Raw genomic sequence first — 10032 nt, 5'->3', positions numbered from 1 at the left:
TCTCACCAAGCTCTATAGTTTCAATACAGTTTTAATATTATCTAGTTTTATTATTACGGAATTCTTTGTGATAAATAATACTTCAATCTCTTATGATTTTGTTTGAAATTTGTATAAATTGAAAAATCGCCTTAGTGTTTCGAATCCATGACATGAGTTCACTTATTTAACAACGTGTTCATTAAAAGTAAATTTCCATTATTTATAAGGATTATAAATGGGATTGTGATCTATCAAACCAGTTTTAAACCTTAAACGCCGAAGATCAAACCAGTTTTAATCCTTAAACGCCGAATAACATTATTATGAGACAAGCTGGAGTTCATTATAATGAACTAATAAAAAACTTATAATGAACTTCAGATTGTTAAATTATACTAGATGATGTCATTGTTTTTAAATCTTTGAATTCCCTATAATGAACTACAAATAAAGTGGTAACGAACTCCACATTGTTTTATAATGATTTGTTTGGTGTTTAACGTTTAAAACTAGTTTGGTATATAAAACAACCCAAATAAATGGGTCATGATTTATGAAAATATTCTCTTATCTAAACATACCAAGTTGGCAATAATGAAAGAAAACTTTAATTTTATATGTGTAGAAAAATAAAATTGATTTTCATCAAAAACATCAAACAAAAGAAATAAAAGCCAAAATTTCAGGAAAGTTTCCATATATAAGTGTATATAGATTATCCAAGCCTCCTAGCTCAACTGGTTGAGAAGGGAGGCAAGGATACCGCCCATCCAGGAGGTCATGAGTTCAAATCATGCATGGCGCAACTTGGGATTAATTTCTCCTGTGGGCCTTTGGGCTTGGAAAGCTTGCAGACCCCGACCCGCTTGATGGCGAGAATTTACGGTCCCGACCCCGGCTGCCCCGGACCCGTTGAACGGGGGGCTAGAGAACGAGCCTGATGAGGGGCTTGCTCACAGGCTGGTGCGCGGCTGCGTGTGTCAGGGCTAGTCTTCGAGCCATGAGGGGCTGTGTGTCAGGGTTAGCTCGTTTGCCGAATGTATCACGAACTCCGATGTGTGTGTGTGTGAAAAAGAAAAAAAAGTGTATATATATATATATATATAGAGTTGTGATCATATAATAACCCTCAAATCACGTAATAACCCTATAACTAAATATGAACCACACACATTTTCTAATCTTGTTGTTGAGATTCAAACTTAGATTTACTTCATAAAAAAAGGCGCAGGGGGTAAATATGTCATTTCTCTCATTTAATTTCTGAATTTCGCTCCATTCTTTCATTCTCTCTCAGTTCGATTCTCTCCTCTTCTCAGCGATTTTGTTTCCAAATTCCTCTTCTCATCGATTTTGTTTCCAGATTTTCTTCCGATTTGGTTCATTATTACATAATCTCCAGATTTTGTTTCCATGTTTCTCGCATAATTGTGAATTGTGACCGGTCAGATGTTTTCAATTTTGCGTTCTTATTTTCATTGATTGCCTGTTCAATTGTTCACAGAATTTGCTTCGATGGAGTCTATAGCAAATAACGAAGGTAACAATCATTATCTATTTTTAGCTTATTGATTGTGTTCATATTTTAATTTATTGATTGTTTTGCTTCATGTATTGAATTTGATTTTAGATTAATATTAGCTGTCGATTGGTTTATGTTTCTGATGTATTGAACTTCTTATATAATTATATTATGTAGTGTTAAGATGATACTTTTGGCTTATAAATGTTAGGTTTACTGTATAAAATGATAGTTTTGCCGGATTGAATCATACTCTGAGTTGATAAAATGATACTTTTGGCTTATAAATGTTAGGTTTACCGCATAAAATGATAGTTTTGCCGCATAGAATGATACTCTGAGTTGATAAAATGATAGTTTTGCCGGATAGAATGATACTCTGAGTTGATAAAATGATAGTTTTGTCGGATAAAATGATACTCTGAGTTGATAAAATGATAGTTTTGCTGAATAGAATGATACTCTGAGTTGATAAAATGATAGTTTTGCCGGATAGAATGATACTCTGAGTTGATAAAATGATAGTCTTATTGATTTGTAGGTATGTATATTCCTGCATACAATGATAGTTTTGCCGGATAGAATGATACTCTGAGATGATAAAATGATAGTTTTGCCGGATAGAATGATACTCTGAGTTGATAAAATGATACTTTTGGCTTATAAATGTTAGGTTTACTGCATAAAATGATAGTTTTGCCGGATAGAATGATACTCTGAGTTGATAAAATGATAGTTTTGCCGCATAGAATGATACCCTGAGTTGATAAAATGATAGTTTTGTCGGATAGAATGATACTCTGAGTTGATAAAATGATAGTTTTGTCGGATAGAATGATACTCTGAGTTGAAAAAATGATAGTTTTGCTGTATAGAATGATACTCTGAGTTGATAAAATGATAGTTTTGCCAGATAGAATGATACTCTGAGTTGATAAAATGATAGTTTTACTGATTTGTAGGTATGTACATTCCTACATACAATGATAGTTTTGTCGGATAGAATGATACCCTGAGTTGATAAAATGATAGTTTTGCCAGATAGAATGATACTCTGAGTAGATAAAATGATAGTTTTATTGATTTGTAGGTATGTACATTCCTGTTTGTGATGATGCTTTGAAGCTAATGATTGGTATGAAATTCAATACATTAGTAGAAGCATCTGATTTCTATGAACATTATGCTCGTTCAGTTGGTTTTGACATTCATAAACTGGGCAACAAATCAGTTCATGGTATTATTAAGTGGCAGTATTTGGCTAGCAGCAGACAAGGCTCGAAGAATTTTATACCTCGTGATGCATCCCAATCAACTGAAGTGTCTGTTAAGAAGCGTAGGTGTCGGTCATTTAGGTGTGAATGTCTTGCTAAGCTCAACTTGAGATATTTTTCAGATGGCATGAGCAAAGGGTATGAGGTTTATCAGTTTGTTGAGTATCATAATCACTTAATGGTTGCGGATGAGCATAGGCATTTTATGACGGCCAATCGCAGTCTGGATCCTATCCATCGGAGGTTTATGGAGGATTGTGGCAAGTGTAATATTGGTCCCACTCTCACATTTAAACTTTTGAAGGAGATAATGGGTGGACCTGAAAATGTTGGATGTGATATTATTGATATTAGAAATGGTTATCGCGATATTATGTCCAATATTGATGGTTCAGATGCTCAAATGATTTTTGATTATGTGCGTTCTCAAAAGGAATCATCTGATGCCTTCTATTATGAAATTGAGATAAGATCTCATGGAAAGTTAACTAAACTCTTCTGGGTTGATGCTATTTCAAGACGAAATTATCATATGTTTGGAGATATAATTTCTTTTGACTCAACATACAACAGTAACAGGTATATTACTTTTGTTGCTGCAAGACATAAAATCATACTTTTTGCTGATTAAATTATATTTCAGTGGAAAAAATGATACTTTTCTGTATGTATGAAAATATAATTCATTTTTATGTTATGTTCTGAAGGTATTGCATGATTTTTGCTCCATTCACTGAAAAAGATAACTACATTTGGAGCTGGATTGTTATCAAGTGAAGGTAGAGACTCATATTCTTGGTTGTTTGGCTGTTTTATTTGATGTATGGGGGTAGCACCCAAATTGATTATCACTGATCAAGATTGGGGGATGAAACTTGCTGTTCAACAAGTACTTTTACAAACAAGGCACCGATGGTGCATGTGGCATATTATGGTTAAGGTGTCAGATAAATTGCCCAAATCCTTGCTTGGTAATGAAGATTTCAAAAAAAGAGTTGAATGCATGTGTTTGGTCTGATTTGTTAGAGCCTGATGAGTTTGATATAATATGGAATGATATAATGGAACGGTATGGATTAGAAGATGTGCACTGGTTTGGATCGATGTTTGAAGATGGAGAATTCTGGGTTCCTGCTTATTTTCGAGATTTTCCCATGGGGTCGCTTCTTAGGACTACATCGATGTTTGAATCAGAGAATAGCTTTTTTAAAAACTACACAAAGCCTCGTGCAAATCTTGTACAGTTCATCAATTTCTTTAACTGTGCTATGGGAGATCAAAGGAATGTCAATTCACGATTGAACTACTTGGATTACTCAACTATTCCTGATTTGTAAACCCAATTGCCTATTGAGAAGCATGCATCTACAATCTACACTGATTCTATTTTCAAGCATGTACAACAGGAAATAAGTATGGTATGTGAGATTGTTTCTATAACTGTTGAGGATAACATCAAGATGCATATGGTCAAGGACCAATATGGTAGAACATGGGATGTTAAGTATGATTGTAAGCAAGACACATTTGACTGTAGTTGTAAGAAGTTTTCCAGAATTGAATAGTTATGTTGTCATATATTTTGTTTGTTGAAGAATAAGTCTGCTAATCTCATTCCTGAGAAATATTTTGGTCGAAGGTGGTTGAAGAGCTCTTTACTAAAGGCAGCCCATGGTCTACCATCTGAGGAGATACAACCATTTGAACGTGGCTCCATTTTTAACTTTATTTGTAAAAACTCTATTTTTCAGTCAGAGAAATGATAGTATTTATTGTAATAATGTTATCTTTTACCTTGCAGATTTGGATGAAAAAGCAAGAAGTTAAGAAAAAGCTGTTCTCCAACTTTTATCGATTAGTCCAAAAGTCTGAGGGAAGTATGGATCATTTGTCTTTGTTATGTGTTGGTCTTGATGATTTGGAAGAGCATATATTTGGAAATTGTGCAATACCTTCAGTCATTGAAAAGAAAAAGATGGTTGAGGAATTTTATGAAATGGCAGTACCTGATGTAATCGATGTACATCCTCCAGACGTTGTTAGAACCAAAGGATCAGCTAGTGACAGGGTATCAAAGAGGGAGAGTGCAATAAGGAAAGCAAATAAGCCTCTACGACGGTGTGGTAAATGTCATAAGATGGGTCGTCATGATTCAAGAAATTATGGTAGATTCAATGAGAAGGCAGATTGAAGCCATTTGATATAAAATGACACTTTCAGCCGATAAAATGATACTTTCAGCAGATAAAATGATAGGTATTTTTAGTGTATAAAATGACATTTTTATTTAATAAAATGATACATTGGGCTTATAAAATGACACTTTGGCTGATACCATGATACTCTTTTTGTTAACAAAATGTTACTTTCAGCGCATAAAATGATATTTTTGTTTATAAAATGATACATTGGTCATAAAAGACATTTTAACCTGATAAAATGATAATCTAAGCGGATAAAATAACAATAACCTTATAAAATGATATATAAGCTGAAGAAATGGCATATAAGCTGACAAAATGACATAAAACTGATAAAATGATAGTTTTGACGGATAGAATGATACTCTGAGTTGATAAAATGATACTTTTGGATTATAAATGTTAGGTTTACTGCATAAAATGAGAGTTTTGCCGGATAGAATGATACTCTGAGTTGATAAAATGATACTTTTACTGATTTATAGGTATGTACATTCCTGTTTGTGATGATGCTTTGAAGCCAATGATTGGTATGATACGACATATAAGCTGATAAAATGATACTTTTGCCGGATAGAATGATACTCTGAGTTGATAAAATGATACTTTTGGCTTATAAATGTTAGGTTTACTGCATAAAATGATAGTTTTGCCGGATAGAATGATACTCTGAGTTGATAAAATGATACTTTTACTGATTTGTAGGTATATGCATTCCTGTTTGTTAGGATTGGTATACTGAAAAACATATTTCGAGCATGTTGCATGGATAGAATTGCTTGTATACAATAAACTCTACAATCCACTTTTAACCCAAGGCGAGAAGAAGTAATTTTATCGCATTGGTGTTTGCTTATGCATTTATAAGATGTTTCTCAAACATTTAAATGCATAAGAAGCAAATCAGTTTAATTCTTCTGCATAGTAGACTGGTCGTGAACGACGTTCACAGAAGGTGATGCAGTCGGTCCTTTGTAGAAGAGAAATAGAATTTCACAACCTAGATAGGCTTTGGCTACCTATCGTGAAAGGTTGCAGTGTCAGTCCGCATGTTTCCTTACCTTAGGAAATAAACGACACTGGTGTGGTATAGCACTGAAGGATCTAACAGTTGAGATAAGTCTTTCTTGCTATTTACTGAAAGACGAGGTCTCGGTGATTGTTATTTCTTAATCATTGTTGACATACATTGAGCATACGATATTGATTATGCACTACTTTGATTTATCAAATGGTACGGATTTTTCGCAATCAAAGAATCCTGATATCTTGGGTAGTGGTGATCTACGTCTAGAGGTGCTAGTATTGTTATTGCAAAGAATCGTGTGCTGGGTGAGTCCAGTTTGATAATATCCTCAAGAGGTGTTCGAAAAAGGTTTTATTATTCAGAAACCCGGCCGGTTGGAATTTTTTCCAGAATAATAAATAAAGATTTTGAACTAGACAACTCTTGGAAAAAGATATTAATTAATTAAAGTCAAATAGAAGACTTAAATTAATTAATGGATATTTATATCTTAAACGCGGGAAATAATAAATTAAAGAGGTAAGGCCCAGATTACTCGTAATTTGGGATTGGGCCGGCAGTCAATATTATTTTACTGTAGTGGCTGATAATAATATTCTGTCGGACTTGTATTAAATTGGGGCTCAATTTAATTAGTAAAACCCAACAGGTTTGGCCCAAGTCCAACTCCCATGGATCCCTAATCTGGCCCATTATAACTCAATATAAAAGGAGATTAGAAAGGAGATTTAGCGTGAAAAAAACCTCATAATTTTCGTGCTCCCCTCTGGGAGTGGACGAAAAATTAGTTTTTGAGAAAACTCATATTCTGTCTTCTTTCTAATCAAGTCCTTTTTTATTCTGATAAGCTTTGCCCACCCAAAGGTCAGATTCTGAGTTTAGGATACAGATTAGAAGATTCGTGGTTGAGTACGAAGATCTTCATGTGGAGAAGGCGCAAGCAATCGTCGATTCTTTGGAGAATCAGATTGGTAATTCTAAACCGTAGGAAATTCATGAACTAGGTTTTAATTCCTTTTACATGAATTGTATGCGTTCTTGTATGCAATTGATTGTTTAACATGTAGATAATTAATCTCATAATCGGTCAAATAGATCCATATGTATGATTTATTTGTAAATGCATGACTTCCGCTATGCAAGGGGCACCAAACCCCAACAATTGGTATCAGAGCCAATTTTTTGCTCTGGTTGTGTGGATTAATTTCATGTTATGTGAATTTCTTGAACACAAGAAGTTTTTTTTGTTTGGTTCGTGTTTTATTTGTTATCACATGTGTGAACACGAAAAACAATGAACAATTAAACGATGGCGTCGTGAGAAGATCAATTGTCCGCTATTGTTCGGGAGAATCAATTCTGTCGATTTAATGAATCAATACATGAATTAGTGTTTTGATTAACAAATTTGTTTTGTTGGTAATCATTACACATAATTAAGTTTTAATTGACAATTCTCCCCGACATGTACATGAATCATTTTGTATTCATAAAACCTTAATGACTACATTAAATCAATGATTGTGCATGAATCAAATCGCGGTGATTGCTTGTTGCTGTTTCGACGACCTGGATTTATCGGATGTCCGCACGGCTTTGTGCGAGAGCGATTTGGATCAGACTGTAGCGACGCAGGGCAGGGCGAGAAACTGGACAAGTTGCGGTGCCGGGCAGATTGCTACTGCCTACAGCAGCAACGTTCCGAAAGGCAACATCGAGCACTCCAGCAGCAGTTGCGGTCCGAGTGGGAGCTCATTGGTGGCGTCTCCCGGGCTCGTGTGGGCGGTTCCCAAGCTCGTGGGGCTGCGTTGAAAATTTTTCAAATTAGTTAGGGTTTCCTCAACCTTAGGAACTAATTTGGAGAAAATATTCAAAATTAGTTAGGGTTTTCATAATCCTAGGAATTAGTTTTGAATATATTTCAAGATATAATTTAGAATAAGATTTGACTTATCTTAAATGGATTATCTAAAATTTAATTTTAATTAAATTATGGATTAATTTGAATTTTATCCTTATTTTATGGATTTAGATATATTTAATTATATCTAGAGAAATCCTAGATAAATTTGGATGAATAATTAAATTTATTTCTGTCCTATGGAGTTAGATAGATATTATTCTATCTTGTTGAATCCTTGATTGACTAAGATAAATATTAATTAAGTTTATCCATATCTTGTAGATATTGATAGATCTATATCTATCGAGAATATATCTTAGTAGATTTGGATAATTAAAATCCATGTTTATCTTTATCTTGTAGATATTTATAGAATTAATTCTATTTTAGAATATATCCTAGTAGATTTAGATAATTAAATGTATCTTTATCTTATAGATATTGATAGATTTATATCTGTCTAGAATATATCTTAGAAGATTTAGATAATTGTTAATCCAGCATTGTAATTATCTTTTGGATTTAAGATAGATTTAGTTCTATCTAGTTAAATCCTAGTTGAATTAATTAATATTAATTCTAGTTTATCCTAATTTTATGGATATAAATAGATTTATTTCTATTTAGAAAATATCCTAGATAAATTTGGATAAAGATAATACAAGATAATCCTAATCTAATTGGATTTTGATAAAGTTAATTTTATCTAGAATAAATCCTAATAGATATGATATATTCTAGTTTCTTATTCTAAATAATTTAAGATTTTCTTAAATCTTAGAGTGATTGGATTTTATCTTTTGGATTTGGATAGATTTGTTTCTATCCTGAAATATCCTTGTACGATTTTGATAATGATAATCCAAGATCAGTCTTATCTTGAATTTAAGGATTTGATTTTATTCTTATAAAATCTAGAATAATCCCAAAAAGATTTAGATAGATTCAACTCTATCTAGATAAATCCTACATTAATTTGGATAATCATTATCCAATAAAAATCTTATCAAATTCGATATTCCTGTTTTGGATAAGATAAGAATTAATTATTTAATTAAATCTCCCTAGATTTATTAAATAATTTCAATAATTATCCAGTGTGATTAATTACCATGAAGTAAATGGACTTATCTATTTATTTGGTGTTAATCTGTTTTAAGTGGATTATCTGCCTTATCTGCTTGTGTGATAATTATGCAAAAACCATGTTTAAAATGACTAAGCGATAATTACAACAGTGTGTTGTATATGGTCTCCATAAATTGGTCTATACATGAAGCAGTTTCTAATATTATCGCGACGCACCTTAGTGGGAGCAATAATCCTACGAAATAGCAAGTTCATAAGATTAGACTTCTTTATAGTAGGTTGCTTAAACTAGAAGCTTGTTTCTAATATTATCGCGACCCACCCTAGTGGGAGCCATAATCCTACGAAATTGCAAGTTCGTATGTTTAAGCATATTTATAAGATAGCTATGGAATTTTGTTAGTGGCGTACGACCTTCCCTAGAAGGAGTATCAAAACAGAATTGAAATTCCTAGATGCAAATATTTATGGTAAATGCTTAGGCAATATTTGGCGGCCATGCCACCTTAGTGGTCTCTGGACTATCCGTCGGTATTGTGACCAGGAAATTGTTGGAATCCGAATTTGTATGACCTCCCTAGAGGCGTACTTATTTTGGTTTTCACGGTTGCGAGATACATAAATTGTTTTGTGGTTGTTTGCGATTATGTATTAAGCATAGTGTGTGATAAATAGTTTTATTTCTTCTCAGCCAAATTCTTAATAATGTCTGCGAACCTTAAAGAAATCAAACTCGAAGGCCAAAATTATGTAGACTGGAAATATTAAATGGATAAGTTTCTCATTGCTGAAAACTTAAAGTTTGTACTCACTAATTCATGTCCTCCATTTCCTCGAAAAAATTCTACAAAGAAAGTTTGAGAATGCATTTTATGCATGTACTCGATAAGTTCTTTGAGGAAGAAGGTCAAACTACTTTCTTTTTAGTAGTGAGACAAGTCTTGGTTTATACCGATGATAAAGGAATATTCAATGAGGACGTTGTCCAGATTCTATTGGAACATCCAAAAGAGATAGAAAGTTTTGATGAATCT

Source organism: Salvia splendens, chromosome 5, assembly GCF_004379255.2.
Source record: "Salvia splendens isolate huo1 chromosome 5, SspV2, whole genome shotgun sequence".
NCBI lineage: Eukaryota > Viridiplantae > Streptophyta > Magnoliopsida > Lamiales > Lamiaceae > Salvia > Salvia splendens.
The sequence above is the reverse complement of the archived record's forward strand: the minus strand, read 5'-3'. Positions refer to the sequence as shown.